Source organism: Vombatus ursinus, unplaced genomic scaffold, assembly GCF_900497805.2.
Source record: "Vombatus ursinus unplaced genomic scaffold, bare-nosed wombat genome assembly UNPS02005659.1, whole genome shotgun sequence".
NCBI classification, from domain to species: Eukaryota; Metazoa; Chordata; class Mammalia; order Diprotodontia; family Vombatidae; genus Vombatus; species Vombatus ursinus.
This window is the reverse complement of record NW_020945437.1, coordinates 19051578-19071680: the sequence shown is the minus strand read 5'-3', so window position 1 is coordinate 19071680 and position 20103 is coordinate 19051578. Positions and strand designations below refer to the sequence as shown.

The window sequence follows — 20103 nt, the reverse complement described above, 5'->3', positions numbered from 1 at the left end:
AACAGTTATCAAAATACTTTAAAAACAAGTTTAACAGACACCTGGTTAAGAACCCTAAACTATATACACTAAGTGGTATTCATCTCAGGAACCCTTTACACTCTTAAAAATAACTGAGGACATCTCTCCCAGAGAACTTTTGTGTTTACAAGGGTTACATCTATCAGTATTTATCATATCAAAAACTAAAACATCTTATATTATTATGAAGATACTTTTAACCTCACAGACAAATTGAAAGGGTATCAGGGACCCCTAGGCCTCCCCAGCCTACACTTTGACTATGGAGGAAAGAACATCAAACTAAAAATAAGCAGACTATTTCCCACAAGCTATACTCCTTGGACTGGACTCCATTATCATCACCCTCCCAAGCAACATCTTTACCAGGAAACTCATCACTCTGACAAATCGAATCAACGTTGGTACTCACATCTCTTCAGGATGATTGGAGGGCTGGAGAGCACAGCATAGAACTCCTCCCAAAGCCTCCTTCATATGCAAATACGTGTGTGTATGTGTATACACATATATATATACACATACATATGCACATATATATATGCATATATTATTTTTTCCTGTTACATTTTCAGTTCTGAGCTGTCTCCCTCCCTCCAAATCCCAAACTAGAGAAGGCCAACATTTGACATAGATATATATGTGAAACTGATGGGGTTGGAATCTGGGCCCCAGAAAGGAAAAACCCTGGACTTTCCCACATGGCCAAATCTCTGGTGGTCCCCTGAGGCTATAATCCCAACAACTGGCCTTTCATTGTGGCTACACCCAATCTCCCCTCCATTTGTTTTACCTCCCTATGGCCCCTGGCCATTTCCCACACTTAATCCTAGCTAGGCTCCATTGTCCAGGTCCCAGGAGTTCTGTTCACCCCAGCTTACTGGCCACTCCCATCCAGATCTCCTTAGACCCCTCCTCCAGTCACCCCAAACTACTTGGCCACTCCTACACCCCTCCCACAGTCTTTCTGTATATAAGGTTCATCTTGTCTCCATTAAGATGCTCAGATTCTTAAAATCTAGTCACTTCTTAGATTCTTATAATCTAACCACTGCTTACCCACGTTCAGACTCTTTAAGAGTCTGCCCAATATGATGGATGTTCTAATAAACCTTGTCATTGGCTGAAAGAAGGCTTGGGTCAAATTCTTTCGGGCAGGACCCGCGTGTTGTGACTTTGGTGTCAAAGCACCCCAGAACCCCTAAACCGCATCAAAACCATATAATAAATACTTCCATATATCATCTCTTTCTCTGGAGGTGGACAGCATTTTCCTACATAAGTCTTTTGTAGTTGATTTGAATGTTCATATTGCTCAGAACAACTTAGTCATTCACAGTTACTCTTCAAACAATATCACTTGTTACTGTATAAAATGTTCTCTTGGTTCTGCTCATTTCACTCTTCATTATTTCATGCAAGTCTTTCCAGGCTTTTTTCTAAAATCAACCTGTTCATCATTTCTTACAGCACAAGAGTACTCCATCACAATCATATACCACAACTTATTCAGCCATTCCCCAGCTGATGAGGTATCCCTTCAATTTCAATTCTTTGCCACCACAAAGAGAACTGCTCCAAATATTTTAGAACATACAGCTTCTTTCCCTTTGTCTCTAATCACCTTGGGAAATAGATCTGATAATAGTATTGCTGGGTCAAAGGGTACACACAGTATTCTAACTCTTTGAGAATAATTCCAGATTGCTCTCCACCAAATCCTTCATTTAAAGAGGACTCACAGAGCAGCCAACTCTTCATTTCCCACCAACTTCTCACTCTTTGGACTAGATTAGTCACTAGATTCTACCATACCCCCACACAGGGAACCTTCCCCCTCTGCTTTTGTGTGGTCTTCTCCTTTTAGATTATAAGCTCCTTGAAGGCAGGGGCTGTCTTTATTTTTCTTATTTGTATCCCTGGGGCTCAGCACAGTGCCTGGCAATGGTAGGCACTTAATAAATGTTTATTGACTGATCAAGTGACCTGAGTTTAAGACCCACCCCCAACACTTGTAAGTTATGTGACCTTAAGCAAATCACTTATCTGTTCCAAGTCTCCGTTTTCTAATCTATAAAATCCTGCCTGTACTAGGTTGGGAAGTTGATCTACTTGCCCTCTGAGGCTCCTTATAGCTCTGAGAATCTTGGATCCAGTGACCTACAGGTAAAGTCCACATGTGGCCACACCCGCAACACAGCCAGGCCCAGAGAGGCTCCAGGGTATACAGTATGAGTCAGTGTCAGAATTTAAAATTCTCTCCTAGTTCCCACAGCCTCAAAGAAAGGGGCAGAGAGAATCCATCAGGGGACACACACGGTTCTCAGAAGCTGATCTGTAAGAGGGTTTGGGGGTTTTTTGGTGGTCTGTCTTTTGGGAGGGCCATGCAGCTGCTCCAATTATACACAGCTTTAAATATGAATGCACATATTCGTTTGGGATTATAATCAAGTGGGACTGGGAGGTATCAAAACCCAATGGATTTGGTGTTTCTGAAAGGAATCTAAGAGCAATGGAGTATCTATCTGGGCCAAGCTGTGCCAGTCCAAGGTCTGTCCAGGAGGGTTCTTCTCCCTCCTTTGGCCCTGCCTACCCTCCCAGCCCTAGGAAAAGCTTACCAGCCAAGCTCCTGGGAATTATCTGAAGAAGATACCTAGCAGAGACCTCTAGTAGAACCAATGGGCTTATTTGCCATCATACTCTCATAGAATCACAGCATGGTAGAACTATAAAACTCTAGTCCAACACTTTCATTTTACAGATAAGGAAACTGAGGCCCAGAGGGGTTATGAAACTGCCAAGGAGGCATCATTAATCACTGGCAAAAAATGGACTGGAACTTCCATTTCCCAACTCCCATGTCTATTCAATGAACTCCATCAGCTCCCTATGTTACCTTTAAGATCAAGGCAGAATAGTGGATAGAACACTGGACCTGAAGTCAGACAGACCTGAGTTCAAATCCAGCCTCAGACATTTAATGGCTATGTGACCCTGGGCAAGTCACTTAACCTCTGTGCCTCAGTTTTCTCATCTGTAAAATGGGGATAATAATAGTACCACCTCTCAGAGTTGTAGTGAGGATAAAGCGATTTGTCGAGTACTTTGTAAATCTTAAAGCGCTATATAACTGCTAGTGATAATATTATTACAATACATTATTACAATGTACACACAACATGTATACCTATACATGCATATGTTAACACCTCTATTACAAGGTAAACTCCTTGAAGACTGGCTATTTCAGAGAAGTACAGAATTTGAAAGTTGGAAGGGACCTCTGCATTGCTTTTTATTTTTGCATACAGTAAGCACTTAATAAGTATTTGTTGAAAAATACTGATATCAACACTTCTTATTCCAGCAAAGAATTGGAAAAAGAGTAGCTGCCCATTGACTGGGGAATGGTTAACGAAATGGTGGTACATTAAAGTATCAGAAAATCACTATGCTCTTTTGTTGTTGTTGCTCAAGTCATTTCAGTTGTGTCTGACTCTTCCTGACTCCACTTAAACTCCACAGAACAGAGACCTACAGGCAAAGTCCACATGTGGCCACACCCACCACACAGCCACGCCCAGAGAGGCTGCTCCAGGGTATACAGTATGAGTCAGCGTTAGAATCTAAAATCCTCTCCTAGTTCCCTGCCCCCAGCCCCAAAGAGAGGGGCAGAGAAAATCCTGGATAGATGCCAGCTTGGCACAACTCAACTCAGATATTCTCCATCGCTCTCAGATTCCTTTCAGGGGTTCTATTGGGTTTTCTTGACAATGATACCAGAGTAGTTTGCCATTTCCTTCTCCAGTTCATTTTACAGGTGAGGAAACTGAGGCAAACAGTTAAATGACTTGCCCAGGGTCACACAGCTAGGAAATGGCTGAGGCCAGATTCGAACTCATAAAGATGAGTCTTTCTGATTCATCCACTGAATGACAAAGGAAATGAACACAGAGAAGGATGGGAAAAGTTCCATGAAATGATACAGAGTGAAGTAAGCAGAGCCAAGAAAACAAAATACACAACTATAACAACGTAAATGGAAAGAACCATCACAAGATAATCATAAGTGAATGCTACAAAATTACAAAGAATAAGCCCGTCTCAGTGAAGAGTTACGAGAAGAGACCTCTCGCCACTACTTTGTGGAGATGAGAGGTCCACAGACATTGCACATATTTTCAGACTCTTCAATATATTGACCAGTTTTGCTGATTTTTTTCTCTTTTTCATTTTTTCTTTAAAAATATTATTTATTACATGGGATGGCTCTGAGAAGAAGGTGATGTAATAAAATAAAAGATATGATTAAAAAATCTATTTCAAAAAGCAAAAACTAAAAAATAAATGTTTGCTGATTGATGCCAGTCTAATGCTCTTTCCAATACATTACCCTACTTCAGTCAGAGTTCAATTGCATTAAATACCTTTGACAAAAAACTCTGAAATCCAAAATCCATGGGGAACTGACACAAATCTAAAAGCCTAATACTTATTTTCCGATAAGCAAATAGTAAAAGGATAAGAGGGTACACAAATGGAATTAATAATACAGTGTAATCAGAAAAACTAAATTTAAAACAATCCTGATGAACCATTTCACACCCATCAAGACAGCAAAGATGAGAAAACTCATTGCTGGAGTGGCAGCAGTGGAAAAAAAAAAAAGTAGTCTAATTCAATGCTGGTGGGGCCTTGAATTGGTTCAGCTCTTCTGGAAAACAACTTGTGATTATACAAGAAAATGTAATTAATTGTTTATCCTCTTTAACCCTTCACTCCTTTATTCCTCTCTGGACTTCCAATCTTGACTCTCTAGACTTCTTTCTCTACCATGCCCAGGGTCTTCTCAACCTGAAACATCACTCCTCCCCTATGACCTTCTCACCCTGGAAGATTCCTCTGCCTCTGTGGACCTTTCCTATGACTGGTCAGTCTCTTCCAGAACTTCCATTTTAAAGGAAATGTCTATCCATCAATCATGTTCACTCCTTCATATCTATCTGGGATCCACTTCTGACTCTTTAGACTTCTTTCTCCATTGGTACCTCCTTCTTCTGTCTCTTAACCCTTGTCAGCTTCCATTCTTTGTGGTCTTCCCCATAAGACTGTAAGCTTCTTGAGGGCAGGGACAGTCTTTCTTTTTGCTTATATTTGTATTCCCGGCACTTATTACTACCTGGCATATGGTAAGTGCTTAATGAATGCTTGGTGACTTGACTTTAACCCCCAAATCCCACTCCTGGATCTACACCTCCAATGAGGTTAACAACAGGAAGAAAACTCTTATATGGATAAAAAATATCCAAAACAGTATTATTTGTGACAACAAAAAAACTGTAAGTCAGAATGTGATCAGACCCTGGAACATGCATGGTGATACATAAAGGTAATATATATGAATGTAATTTATATAAAGGTAATGGAATACTACCGTGCTGTAAGGAATCATAAATATGAAGAATTCAGAGAAATATGGGAAAACTCATATGAAGTAATACAGAGTGAAGACAGCGGAATGATGAGAGCAATATACACAATGACTCTAACAACATCCATGCAGTTAATATGAAGAAGCAACAAAATGCACGTCAAATACAAAGATAATGCTAGTGCCCTACTTTGAAAGTTAAGGGCCACAGCCTTCCTTCCTATTAATCAATAAACAAAAGTGGAAAGGGACTTTATGACATAGTGTCACTATTGAGTGGTTTTGATTAAATGAATTTGAGGAATGTACTTTGTAAAGGGGATATTTGGGTTTGGGAAGTATCTGTCATATGAAAACATAATATATCAATAATTCAAAAAATAAATTGAAAAACACTTAAAAGAAAGATAGCTCCTCACCCCACTTTGGGCCAAATATACAACCAACCAATAATTAAATTAATCCCAGACTTCATGTCTCCATCAAAGTTTAGAACCATTTGGGCCTTGGGAAAATGCTGCACATACAAATAGAAATATCTTAACATTTCCCAAAGTGGCCAAATGAGGTCCACAGTCTCCAGATTCTTCCAAGTCCCTTTCAAAAGGCTACTACTGGGCCTTTACTAACAGCAACTTATATCTCTACAGTTCTCCCTCCATCCCTAATTCCAAGCACTTTCACATCTCTCCCCCATTCAATTTCCACTCTATCTCCAACAGGTAATGGAAAGAACTGATGGTCTAACAGAATCTCAGAGTTATTAAGATCCTGCCACAAAAGGTGCATGGTACAGTGGAAAAAGAATGGTTTCAGAGTCTGAGGTTTAAACTCAGGTTCTGCTGAGGACCAACTTCGAGCAAATTACTTCCCCTTTCTGGGCTTCGTTTCCTCATCTGAAAAATGAGGTGATGCCTTCCCATTTCTCAAGGGACTGATGCATATGGTACATGGAGGGAAGTAGAATGTAAGAAAACTGCAATGATAGGAAGCTATCAGGTTATAAAGCGCTTTAAATATCAAACAAAAGAGGGTATATTTGAGTCTAAAAGTAATAGGGAGCCATTGGAGTTTACTGAGTAAAGGAGTGACATGGTCAGACATGGGAGATGAGAGAGATCTAATATCCCTTTTCTACCATGATCCTATCAACCTCAGCAACACTCTAAAGCACACATTTCCTGCATGACATGCTTAACAGAGGGTTACCTATCCTTTGCTTGAACACTTACCTTAACACTACAACCCACCCCCAACCTTGCCCATAACAATGAACTCAGTACTTTATGAAACAGCTTGTGCTATTTTCAGACAGCTCTGAAGATTAGGAAGGTCTTTATAGAATGAAATCTGCCTCCCCATGAACTACCCCACCCATCAGTCACAGGTCTACTCTCTGGAGCTAGCAACTCCCATTTCAAGAAGTCACAGCATCTCATCTCAGAGCTTAAAGAAATATCAGAGACTATTAAGTCTAACCTAGACCTGAAAAAAGATCATCTCTACACTATAACCTCTCATAAAAGGAAGCTATTCTCTTTCCTACAATCCTAATTGTTGCGGAATTTTTCAAGACATCAAGCTTAAATTTGCCTCTGTAACTCCAAATTCTGCCATGTGAAGCCAAGCAGAATAGATCTAATCCTCCCTTCACATGACAGCCCTCTAAATATTCCTAGACCTCTAGCACATCCCTCCTAAGTCTTTTCTATTTCCTGACATCCCTAGCTCCTTCAACTGAATCTCTTATATCATGATTTCAAGGTCTTTCACCATCCTGGCTGTTCTCTGGATTCTCTCCAATTTATCAATGTCCTTCTTAAAATGTGTCACCTAGAAGTAAACACAATACTTAGCTGTGCTCTGGTCAGGGCAGAGGACAATGGGACTATCCAGCGTTTCTCTAGTGCTGTCCTCAGAACAACAGAGAAGTTGATGGTATCAGGTATATTAGCCTTAGTTTACAGATATGAAATTTGAGTGGCTTGCCCAGGGTCACATAGCTAGTCAGTATAAGAGCCCAAACTAAAACTGCTTTTTCTAAGTTTGGTTCTTGTTCCGTTTCACTACTCTGATTTATCAGACAAAGTGTAATCCTTCCATGTGGCAGCCCCTTTAATTATTGTCACCATTTGTTAGATGAATAAACTGATCATGACATCCTGACATAAGAGAATAAGCTGAATGAGCTAGGGATGTCAAATGTACAAGACTAAACACTAGAACTCTGGTCTCCTGGTCCAGAGCATTCTCAATACGATATAGTACGAGAGACAGTAATGGGAATTTCCTTTCTGGGGGTAATTTCCCATTGAATATGCTTTTAAGTCAGTATAGTTTAAAAAGCAATGAACTTAGGGTTAAATCCCAGCTCCAACATTTATAAGCAATGTACTTTGGGCAAATCACTTAACCTCTCTGGGCCTCAGCTTTTACTCACTTGGCAAACTGGGATTATGATATTTGCAACGTCTACATTGAGGAAAGTACAAGCCTTAAAAATGCTATAGACATTCCAACTATTATGATTACATCATTGTTAACTTTGATAAAGGGCTATTGGACATAGTGTCTTAGTTGCCCAGCACAGACAGCCACATAGAGCTAGAAGTGGGAAGAAAATGGGGAACCAGCATGGCTCAACCCTAACTTCCCTTCCCATCCCCACCCCCAGCCACATACACACTCATTAGACATACCACTTGGGTTTTTGTGGGCCCTAGGAAGATGTGGAGGAAGAAAGACACCAGTCACCCAGAAAAAGAATTGGCCACCTTTCTCACTGACTCTTGACTCCCATACCACAAGGGCAGAGCTCTGGATAGCTACACAAAAACATCAGTCACAACAAGAAATGATTCACAATGACAGGCACAAGCAGACGTTCCTTGACACAGGACAGAACAGGTTCAGAGTCACAGAAAGTCAGAACTGAGAGGACCTTAGAACATGGAATGTCAGAGCTGAGAGGGACCTTAGAGTATAGAATTAAAGAGCTGAGAGGGACCTTAGAACATAGAATGTTACAGACAGGAGGAGCCTTAGAACATGGAATTTCAGAGCTGAGAGGGACCTTAGAACATGGAATGCCAGAACTGGGAGGGGCCTTAGAATATGGAATGCCAGAACTGAAAGGAACCTTAGAACACTGAATAAAGAATGTTAAATCTGGAAGGAACCTTATACCAGAGAATGTTAGACATGCAAGGACCTTCTCAATTTCCAGACAGGAAAACTCAAGCTAAGAAAGGGGAAGTCACTTTCCCATGGTCAAACACTATCTTAGTACAAAAGCCACAACCAGAACGCAGACTCTTCACTCACTCCGTCCAACAATCTTCATTAAAAAAAAAAAAAATTCTTTCTCCAAGCCAGTGAGAGCAGCAGTCAATACTGCTAATTCTCACAAAGAATCTTCCTCCCAGCAGCGCTGTGAGGCAGGTAGCTGAGGTGGAGACAAAAAGTTTGGGTCACTTAACTAGTTTGCAGAGTTGGACAAGTCACACCCCCTGTCTATCCATTTCCTCATCTGTAAATGGATAATAACATCCATTCTAGCTACTTCACAGGTTTATTGTAGCAGAGGCACTTTATAATCCAGTGTTGTATGGAAAGGTGAGCTGTCATTAACATGTTGTGAGTCTCAGCATTATAAATAACCACTTACTAAATGCTATCTGAATTGAACTGAATGGAAATGAACTTAAGAACAGAGAGAGCTGTAATCTAAGGCTTTGAAGGGGGAGCCCAGGAAGAAACCTTGGAGTCTGATTCCCTACCCCAACTCTACTCTGTCTTCTCCTTCCCCCCCCCCAACCAACCCACAGCCCACTACTTCCCCAGCAGGGCTATCTCCAATGAACAACACACCAACACAGGAAGGGCTGATATAATCCACGCCATCGTTTCCTGGCTCTGGGGTAGCAGGTATTCAATTCAATTCAATTCAATTTTTCTTTATCAATATAATGAGGGAGTTTGGATTAAATAATCTCCTGGGATCCTATGAAGACAACAAATACTCCCTGAACAACCAACGCACAAACATTTCTTAACCACCTACTATTTGCTAGGAGAGGGGCAGTGCGTCAGAGTGGAGACAGAGATAGCCAAGAAGATCTGGGTTCAAATCCTACCTCTGACACATACAGACTGTGTAAGGAACTGCCCCACCCCACCCCAGCCCCTGCTGAGAAAATCAACTACCAAATATTTATGATCATAAGAATTTGCACATACTGATATTTGGAGTGAGATAAGTAGAATCAAGCACAGTTTAAATTTGTTATCTAAGCAATTTGAACATGAAAGCTGAGTTTTCTGAAATCTAAAACTGAAATTAATTTTCTGATTGAGCCACCTATTAGCATTGTAGTTCTTCTTAGGTCAAAGGTTAACAATCTACTATAACTATGACTTAAAAACAAATTTAAGCTGAATGAGAAATGGGAAAGAAAACTTTCAAAGTATTACTATAGGCCCCTAATTTAATTTTCAGTGTTGCCATTTATTGAAGAGTTGACTTTTTTAGATGTTACTTTCCCCTAATATAAGATACTATGTAATCATGTATTTAAATAATGGAGAATCCCCTCCCTGTAACATCACTCAGAAATGAAAAAGCAACAGTCAATGACTGTATTTCCATTCAAAAAAATTTAAAACTGAAAACATTTTAACCCTTTCTGTTTCTTTGTAACTGTGGAACCTCCCATTCATTTAACCTATAAGGCTCCATTGTATGGGCAGAGCAAAATTATTGTCCAGTTTCATATGATTATACCTGTAGCTACCATAATGCATGAAATTTAAATAAACTTTATTGTGTCTGCAAAAAAATAAATAAAAATAAAAACAACCTGGCCTTTGCCCTCAAAGAATTTACAGTCTAATGGAAGAGACAGTACAAAAATAACTTTGTCCATTTACGATACATGCCATGGATGTAAATGAGAGGTAATCTCAGAGGGAAGATGCTTGAGGTGGGGAGGACCAAGAAAGACCTCCTGCAGAAGATGGAATTTGAGCCAAGGCTTGAAGGAAGCCAGGAGACAGAGGTGAGGAGAACGAGCATTCCACGATGAAAGGGCCTGAAAGACTGAATCAAATTCATTCTTCTTCTTAGGGAGAAAATTGAGGCCTGGAGTGTTAGGTGAAATCATTCCAAGGTCACACAGCAAGTTGGTGGAACAGCTGGAACTAGAACCCGGGACTCCCCCTCCAGACACTCCATCCAAGAATCTCTCTCCCACCCCGCTATAACACATTCCCTTGAACCATCACGACACAGAGGCTTTATGGGGGAAGCTTATACCATAAAGGGGGCAGGAAAAAGAAAGGAAAAATGAAGCTGCTCCCACTGTCCCTGCTGCCTAAGTCTAACTGACTCCATCTGTCCCAGCCCACAGCCTGGCTCCGCAGCTGCCTGCACCACATTACCCCAAGATGCCAGGTGGGTCTTGAAAGGGAACCCCAAGCAGGCCCAGTAGCCTGAGGGCAGAAACCCAGAGGGGAGACAGCCAGACTATTCCTGGACAGCTCAAATGAGCCCCCTGGGTCCCCAGGCCTCCCTGTCCCACCCCCCACCTCTGTCACTCCTTATCATGGCATTCATTATCCACCCCTCCACACACACACACACACACACACACACACACACACACAGCCTTGGCCTAGGAGAAATATCTGCATTTAACAATCTGATAATGCTAGTAACAAGTCCTGTGTCTACAACATCTTATGGTTTACAAAGCACTCTTCTCACACCAGCCCCGTGGACGAGCAGCATATCCTATCTTCCCCTGCCTCCCTAATTCCTCCAGCCCTCTCTAATCTGTCCCTCCCCTGAGCACCCACATGGAATAGCCCCTCTCTCCGGGGGCCCTTCTCCAGCCCCAGATTGTTGGCTGGCCTATAGTGCGTGCACACCTCATCTCCTCCAGCCTCAAGCTTATCCCTGTGGCTGAAGCCCATTCCTTTAACACAAATACTCCACTACAGAGCTATAAGGTATGAACAGAAGAGCTCGGCACAACAGACAGAGGACCCACACGGAGGTCAAAAAGTTTCAGAAATGAAGTCTCTTCTCTGACATATACTAAATAATAATAATAATATTCAGTCATTTTCAGTCATGTCTGACTTTCTGTGACCCCATTTGGGGTTTTCTTGGCAAAGATACTGGAGTGGTTTGCCATTTCCTTCTCCAGCTCATTTTACAGATGAGGAAACTGAGGCAAACAGGGTGAAATGACTTGCCCAGGGTCACACTGCTAGTAAGTGTCAGAGGCCGGATTTGAACTCAGGAAGATGTGTCTTACTAACTCCAGACCAGGCATTCTATTCACTGCACCACCTTGCTGCCCAATAATAATAATGGCTTACATTTATATAGTGCCTTACAGTTTTACAAAGCACTTCACATATATTATTACATCATTTGAGCTTCTCAACACCGTGGGGTAGGAGCTGTTAGTACTCCATTTTACAGGTGAGGGAACCAAGTCTGAGAGAGGGTAAAGGACTTGTACAAGGTCATGAAGCTAGGAAGTGTTAGGACAGGATTTGAAATGAGGTCTTCCTGAGGCCTAGAGCTCTATCCACCATACCATCGGTCACTATGAATGAGTCACTTAACCTTTAGTCATTCCCCAGGCGACTCTCAAAGACCTTAAGTCACAGATGAGTTGTAGGCGGCTGATGCCTATCAGCGAACCTTTCCCCAAAGCAATGAGGTCGTAGGTCTAGACTGAAAAAATAAAAGTAGCAAGCAAATCATAGAATCTGCTGCCATCAGAGAAGACTCACAGTCATAAGATAACTGAAAGGCTACAGTATGAAAGTCAACCTACTGAGTATTTATCAAGTGCTTACTGTATGCTAGGCTCTGTGCTAAGGGCTGAAGAAACAAGAGGGTACAGGGCAGCTAGGTGGCGCAGTGGATAGAGCACCGACCCTGAAGTCAGGAGGACCCGAGTTCAAATCCGACCTCAGACCAAACACTTGACACTTACTAGCTGTGTGACCATGGGCAAGTCACTTAATCCCAATTACCTAAAAAAAAAAAAAGAAAGAAAGAGAGGGTACAACAATACCGTGCCAAGGACGTCTGCCATGAAAGACATCCTCCAAGAGGCTGCTGAGGCACTGAGGTGGGTGGGATAATAGAGGAGAATTCACATGCTCCCCTGGCATCCACAGGATTTTTACAAGACCCAGTCAAGGCACTCCCAATAGATTGTGCTGACCATCTATGGAGGATTCACAGAAAGACTCGGACAAGAACCACCTGGGGAGAAAAGTCATGGGTTCCAACGTGCAACCAGCACTAGGAGCACAGGGCTTGCAACACACACAGTAGGCACTTAATAAATGCTTATTGACTTAACTTGAGCAAAGAGTAGAAGTATCCTTGGGGCAGCTCCTGATATGACAAAAAGAAAAATATACTAAATATCAATACTGTCCGGAGGTGGGATAGACAGCCTCAGGGATGGGGGGAATTCACTGTCACTGAAGGTACTATTTGAGTGGAACTTGGGTGACCCCATGAAGGGGAAGTTGTGGCAAAGATTAGATACAGGTTGGACCAGATGGCCTAGAACGTCCCCTCTGGCACAGTGATTTTGTCACAAAGCCCAGGGCCTTTTCCACCCCCAAACATTTTTCCATTGCTAATTTTAGTCTCATGAGAGCAGGCATTCCTGACATCCTAGGCTCTGCCAGTTAGAGGCTGCAGGGCTGAGGACAAACCCCTTCCCTTCCCTGAGGCTTGGTCTCTTCACCTGCAAAATGAGTGTAATAGCCCTTGCCTAGCTCCCCTTTACTGGGTAGTGCTGAAGAGCGAATGTGATGCTCTGTCTGAAAGGGCTTTCTAAGTGGTGAGGGCTATATGCCCATTACTGAGAACTACCGGTGCCTTCTAATGTTCATAACAGCTCTGACACTCTATGTTCTAAGATCTAAGAACATTCTAAATTCTAAGGTTATTCGTCGCTCTGAAGGTTCTAAGGTCCTTTCCACATTCGATGCTCCTGGCCTCTCAATTCTCCACTGTAAAGTTCAAACAGGAGTACAAGAAAAGGGAGTTCTAAAAATTAATAACTGAGTTTTACAAGGTGTCCCAAAAAGTCTTAAGGCAGTTTTAAAATGTCAAAGCTTAAAACTGTGTCTTCCCCTCATTTCACAAACACAAGCAATTCCATTGCCTCTACCCCTCAGGTATCCACACACTCTTAATGGTCAGAAATGTACCTGTTTCACTTGCCTCAGAATGTCTCCAGCTAGGCTCTGAGCCTACCCTCAGGCTTCCTTCCAAGAGACAGTTGCCCTTCTGGGGTGCTCGTCCTCCTTTGCAAGCCCAAAGTTCCAAGGCTCTCACGAGTCTCAGACAGATCTTAGACAGTCCCCTCAGAGGACCCCGGCCTCTACTTCTCCACCCTGCCTGAAGGCCCTATCTGTGTGAGCACTGCAGCTCTATCTCACAACTTCTCTCAGTCTGAAAGAGAAAGACAGGTGAAGGGGAACCGGCCAAGGTGGGGTGGAGTTCTTCCTCCCCACCTCTGGGAACGTGCCCAACCCTTTCCTGCCTACGCCACTGTAGGAAAGGAACCTCCCCCTAATATGGTCACACCACCTCTTGGCTGGACTTTCTCCCAAGGAGGATTTTTGTTTGGTTGTGTTTTTTGTTTTATTTTGTTTTGTTTTTCTCCCCTAAAGGCAGGAGTTGTCCTAGGCAGGAAAGGGAGATAACACGCTGGGGAAGTCAGGCATGGTGGCATTGTGGGCAAAGCACTGGACTTGGAGTCAGAAGACACCTGGGTCTGAAGCCTGGCTCTGCCTCCTCCTAGCTGTGCAAACATGGGCGAGTCACCTAACATTGGAGCCTGGTTACTCAACAATAGAGACAATAATCCTCGAATCCTCCCTCTTGAAGGGCTGTGATAAAAGTCACTTTGTAAACTTTAGAGGTCTATAGAGATGGAAGCTGTCATTATCAGCGTTCACTTAGCTTCTGCCAACCCATTAATCACGGCAGAGGCAAGGCGCGTGGGCAGAAACTTTCTGGGGTACAATCAGCAAAAAGGGGGCACAGCAAGGTGCATCTCTAGAAAAGCATATATTTTTAATGCAGAAAATGCTGCTCTCCAAAGCCAAGGGGACGGCAGCTTGGTCAAGTGGAAAGAGCAATGAATTTGTACTTGAGTCAGAGCCTGGGCTTAAACATCACCTCTGTTACTTCCTACTGGTATGAATGACCTTGGGCCAGTCATTTACCTTGTCTAGGCTTCAAGCTCATCAGCAAAATAAGGAGCTGGACGAGATAGTCCGTGATGCCCCTTCTAGCTCTAAGTCTTGTGAGGGATTTCTTTTGTAAGTCAGTTCGTAGGATTCCACCAATGAATGCCTCTTGGTACCCTGTAGGCAAACCTAGGTCAGTGGGGCCTATCTCCTTCTATCAGTTCTTCCAGGCCAGAGAGACTATGCCAGCCAGCCACAGACAAGCCTAGTTAAGTTTCAGGACGCTCATTACCAGAGAAGTGGACAACAAGGGATTATTTTTTTTTTCAGTCACAGCAATTTGTGAAGACTGCCATCTAAGATAGGCAGAAGATTCTGATAGGAGGAGGATACAGGCCAAAAAAATGGCAAGTCCTTAAAATATTGGTTCAAATCCCACTTCTGACACTTAACTACCTATATGACTTTGCGCCTCAGTTTCCTCATCTGAAAATGGGAGGATTGGAAGAGATGACCTATGAAGTGATCTAGTCCAGCCCTGGAATCCTATGGGGCATGTGTTACAATAAAAGTTCGAAGCCAACAGAAGGGTCCTAAAATGTTAAGAGTTAGAAGGAACCAAGTTCAACTCTCTCATTTTGCAGAAGAAGAAAAAAAAGAGCCCTGGATTCAGGAGGACCTGAGTTCAAACCTGGCCTCAGATACATAACACTTACTAGCTGTGTGACCCTGGGCAAGTCACTTAACCCCATTGCCTAACCAAAAGAAAAAAAGGAGTATAGGGAGGGGAAAATAATTTGCCATCAGTTCCACAGTGCACAATAACACTGAACAATAATAGCCATCATTTATAGAGTACCCTTGGCAGCTAGGTGGTGATATGACTAGAGTACTGGGCTTGGAATCAGGAACTCATCTTCCTGAGCTCAAATCCAACCTCAGACACTTAGTAGCTGTGTGACCGCAGGCAAGTCACTTAACCCTGTTTGCCTCAGTTCCTGTGCTGGAAAAGGAAATGGCAAACCACTCCACTATCTTTGCCAAGAAAATCCCAAATGGGGTCATGAAGAGTCAGACATGCCTGAAAAATAAATGAATAGCAACAACACAAAATATAGCACTTTGGTTTGCAAAATCCTTTACAAATATCAATAATTAATCAATAATTAAACGCTTATTAAGTGCCCACTATGTTCCAGGCACTGTGCTAAGTGCTGAGGATACAAAATGAAGTAAAAGACAGTCCCTGCCCTCAAGAAGCTTACAATCTAATAGGGGAGACAACATGTAAACAAACATATACAAAGCTATATACAGGATAAATAGGAAATAATTAACATAAGGAAGGCACTGGAATTAAGAGGGGTTGGGCAAGGTTTCCTGTAGAAGGTGGGATTTTTAAATCCTTTACAAATATTAGCTCACACTATCCTCACAACAATTCTGGAAGATAGATGCTTTTATTATCCTCTGTTTACAAATTAAGCAACTCAGTGAGACAACTAGGGTCACATGGCTAATAAGTGTCTGAGGCTGGATTTGAAATCAGGTCTCTCCAACACTAGTGAAGAAGCCAGGTCTCACAAATTCCGGTCTGGGTCTCCGTGTACTAATAGTACACCACCCCAAATACCTCTTTTAAAGGTCCAGGCCAAGCTAGATCAACTTGATATCTAAGGGGAGGGTGGACTGAGGTAGAGAGAGAACAATCAGCAGGTTATTGTAACAGACCAGGTTGTTGTCCTTTGTATTCAGAGGACCAAAATGATGCCACTATGTCAAGGTCCAGGCACAGTGTGTCCTACTGTGGCTGGTTAGACCAATGAGCTTGGAAGGCTCTACCACAGGTCAGGCACAAATAGTCCATGTGCACATCTGGACTCAATGTTTATCCCTATGGCAAGGTAAACATTTGCTCGCTGATTGTTTACAGGCTATTGTATGGTGGAAAGAAAATGGAACCTGTAGTCAGGAAAGACCTGGATTCTAGTCTATTAGTTGCATGACTTTGAGCAAATCACTTCCCATTTCCACTCTGTTTCCCCATGTATCAAACTCTCCATGGCCCCTTCAAGCTCAGACTTCCTATGTTTTAATGCACCTATTTGCTAAATACATTCTAGCCCCAATATTGTGTTCTAAGATCTTTTCCAGTTCTCACATTCTATGTTCTAAGGGCCTTCCCAGCTTACATCCCATGTTCTAAGGCCCCTCCCAGCTTTGACATTCTGTGTTCTAAGGTCCCTCCCAGCTCTGACATCATGGGTTCTAAGATCCTTTCAAGCTCTCATACTCTGTGTCCTAAGGTCAATTCTGGGCAGCAAAGTAATACAGCGGATAGAGTGTCAGGCCTGGAGTCAGGAAGACCTGAGTTCAGATCCAGCCTCAGACACTTATTAGTTGTGTGACCCCGGGCAAGTGATTTAACCCTGTTTGCCTCAGTTTCCTCATCTAAAATGAACTGGAGATGGAAATGGTAAACTACTTCCAATATCTTCACCAAGAAAACCCCAAAAGGGGTCATGAAGAGTCAAAAACAACCAAAAACCAACTAAACAACAAAAAAGTCAATTCTGTCGTTCTATATTTTAAGGTTCCTACCAAGGCTGACATCCTATGAGTCTAAGGAAACGTGCAGCTGGTCATCTTCACAAATAACAATCAGGTTACCGTCTGTGGATGCCACACTGCATCATCTGAGCCTCCAAGAGGTCCATTCAGAAGTCACCCAACTAAAGGGAAGCAGCTTACTTCGCAAATCAATCTACAGACATGCTTTAAGTCATTATTCTATGTAATGCACAATCCCCTCCACTGTCCGTGCTCACAACGCCTCTTCTCAGTTATAAAGTGCAGAGGTAGAAGCTAGCTCTCAAGAAAATCAAGACTGAAAGCCAGGTGTACTCAGACAATTCCAGCTAATTCCAAAACCAAGACAGAAGGTCACTGGCGACAGTGATAAGGGTGACCCCCTACATTTACAGGCTTCAAGAGGGCTAGGTTATTTAGTTTTTCCCTTTCTCTGCCACTTTTAGGAAAGACCAAAACTCTCCTAGAAAAACCAAGACTCTTTATGGAGACATAATGAAATGCACTTAGAGGTCATCTGGTCTGACTCTCATTCTGTAAATAAAACAGAAAGGGAAAGTGACGTGAGATCACACAGCAGATCTGAGGCAGAACCAAGACCAGAACTCAAGCTCTCTTGACTTGTAGTATACATTTCTTCCTATCACACCTTAAAATATATGTCAGTAAATAATTTGGGAAGGCAGAATTTTTACAATTTTTCAAAATTAAATTTCTAAAAAAAATTTTAAATGGCCATAAACTTATGAATTTTTTAAATTTTGAAAAAATGGCCATAATTATCACCATGCATTTGTAAAGCACTTTATACTTATGAAGTATTTTTATATTCATGAGATGTCAATCAAATTTAATATGCATTCATTAGGTATCTACTCTATAGGTGGTACAGTAGATAAAGCACAGGAGTTAGGAAGACCTGAGTTCAAATCCTACCTCAGACACTTACAAGTTGTGTGAACCTGAGCAAGTCACTTATCCACCATCTGCCTCAGTTTCCTCATCTGTAGAATGGGGATAAAAATAGCACCTATCTCAGTCCTCCAAAGACTCCAAATCCTTCCCCTTCACACCAGTCTGAAAGTGCTTCTACTATATGAAATACCAGCTGGTCACTAGACTCCATCCCTAATCCAGGTACTCTCAAGGGTGCTCCCACAGGAGTGAATACAGGTCTGCTCTGCTTGGGGCCCACTGTCACTTTGCCCTGAATCCAGAAGCAGAGAGGCTAGGAAATGAAAGAGCTGTTATCTCACCCACCTCAGCAAAGGGGACGTACCAAATTCAATTCCACAAACATTTATTAAGCACCTACTAGATGCAAGGCTCTCTATCCAGTCTCTAAAATGCTTACTCTACTTGCAATTAGGGAAGTCCTTGCATTTCAGTTTTCTGATCTGAAAAAGGAAGCAACAGGTGACCTCTGAGGTCCCTTCCAGAATGAGTCCTATATGAATGGTCCTATGATCACTGAGTCAATAAATATTTATTAAGCACCTACTAAGTGCCAGACATTGTGCTGAGCACTAAGAATAAAAAGAAAGGTAAAAAGTCCCTGCTCTCAACAAACTCACAGTCTAATGTAGAATTACATCCAAGAATACTATATACATAGAGCAGCTAGGTGAAGCCATAGCACACAGAGTGCTGGGCCTGGAGTCAGGAAGACTCATCTTCATGAGTTCAAATCTGCACTCAGATACTTACTAGCTGTGTGACCCTGGGCAAGTCACTTAGCCCTGTTTGCCTCAGTTCCTCATCCGTAAAATGAGCTGGAGAAGGAAATGGCAAACCACTGCAGTATCTCTGCCAGGAAAACCCCAAATGGGGTCACAAAGAGTTGGCCATGACTGAAAAACAACCGAACAACAACAGAGTATATACAACTGGACCCAATATCCAGAGTCAGCAACACCCTCCAGAATAGGGCAAGAGCCAACCAGGTTTTCTGCTCAAGGTAATAATAAAAGGTTATGGTAACCATAGGGCTTTAAGGTTTCATAACAATGCTGACAAAGCATTCTGCTGGCAACAAACCTCTAAGGAGGGAAAAACACGGTTATAAGGGTTTCTGGATGCCTTAAAGTGTCCGCTCTCCCTAAATACCTTGTATTTAGCTACTAAATATATTTTGTGTTTGTTTATTCTGTATATACTTATGCACGCACACACATTGTCTCTCCAACATGATGTTAGGGCCTTGAAATGAAGAATTATTTCGTTCTTTCTTGGTATCTCAAGCACTGATAAGACACTGGGCCTGGCATATAGTAGGGCCTTAATAAAGGCTTATGGATTAATCCTAATTTTACAGATAAGAAAACTGAGGCTCAGCAAGGCAAGGTGTAGAAAAAAAGGACACTCGATCTGTACTCTGAGGACCCAAGACCAAATCCCAACTCCACGTGGCCTTGGTAAATCATTTAACATGTCTAGACGTCAGTTTCCTCATCTGTAAAAGAGGAGGCTTGGACTAAGTCCCTTTCAGTTCTAAATCCGTGATACTGGGATTCCAGGTGACTTGCTTAGGGTCACACAACTACTACATGCCACAGCCAGAAATGGGGCCCAAATCTCTGCTGGCTCCAATTCCACAGCAGTGACTCTGCATGGGAACCCTACTCCCTCTCCTGGTGCCCAACGAGAGGAGGACCATAAGCTGACACATGTCACAAAAATCAGAAGGGGGAGATTTACATTGAAATGTCCCATGGGGGCCTCAATGGGTGCGGTAAAACCACTCAGCTGTTTATTCAGCCTCCTGCCCCTCCCCCTACACACACACACACACACACACACACACACACACACACACACACACA

The 20103-nt window shown here is 42.4% G+C and overlaps 1 protein-coding gene across 4 annotated transcripts in view; it reads right to left on the bottom strand.

The window, feature by feature from the left end:
• Positions 1-20103, bottom strand: part of PAK1 (p21 (RAC1) activated kinase 1) — a 206048-nt gene that overhangs the window by 143826 nt on the left and 42119 nt on the right. The window contains exon 1 of one of the 4 annotated variants that reach the window (XM_027848174.1): positions 13706-13946. The exons of 2 other annotated variants lie outside the window; for them this stretch is intronic. The gene's annotated coding sequence lies outside the window, so the exon portion shown is untranslated. Of the gene's footprint in view, positions 1-13705; positions 13947-20103 lie in introns of those variants that run through there. One more of the 4 variants, XM_027848176.1, reaches the window with a different exon arrangement.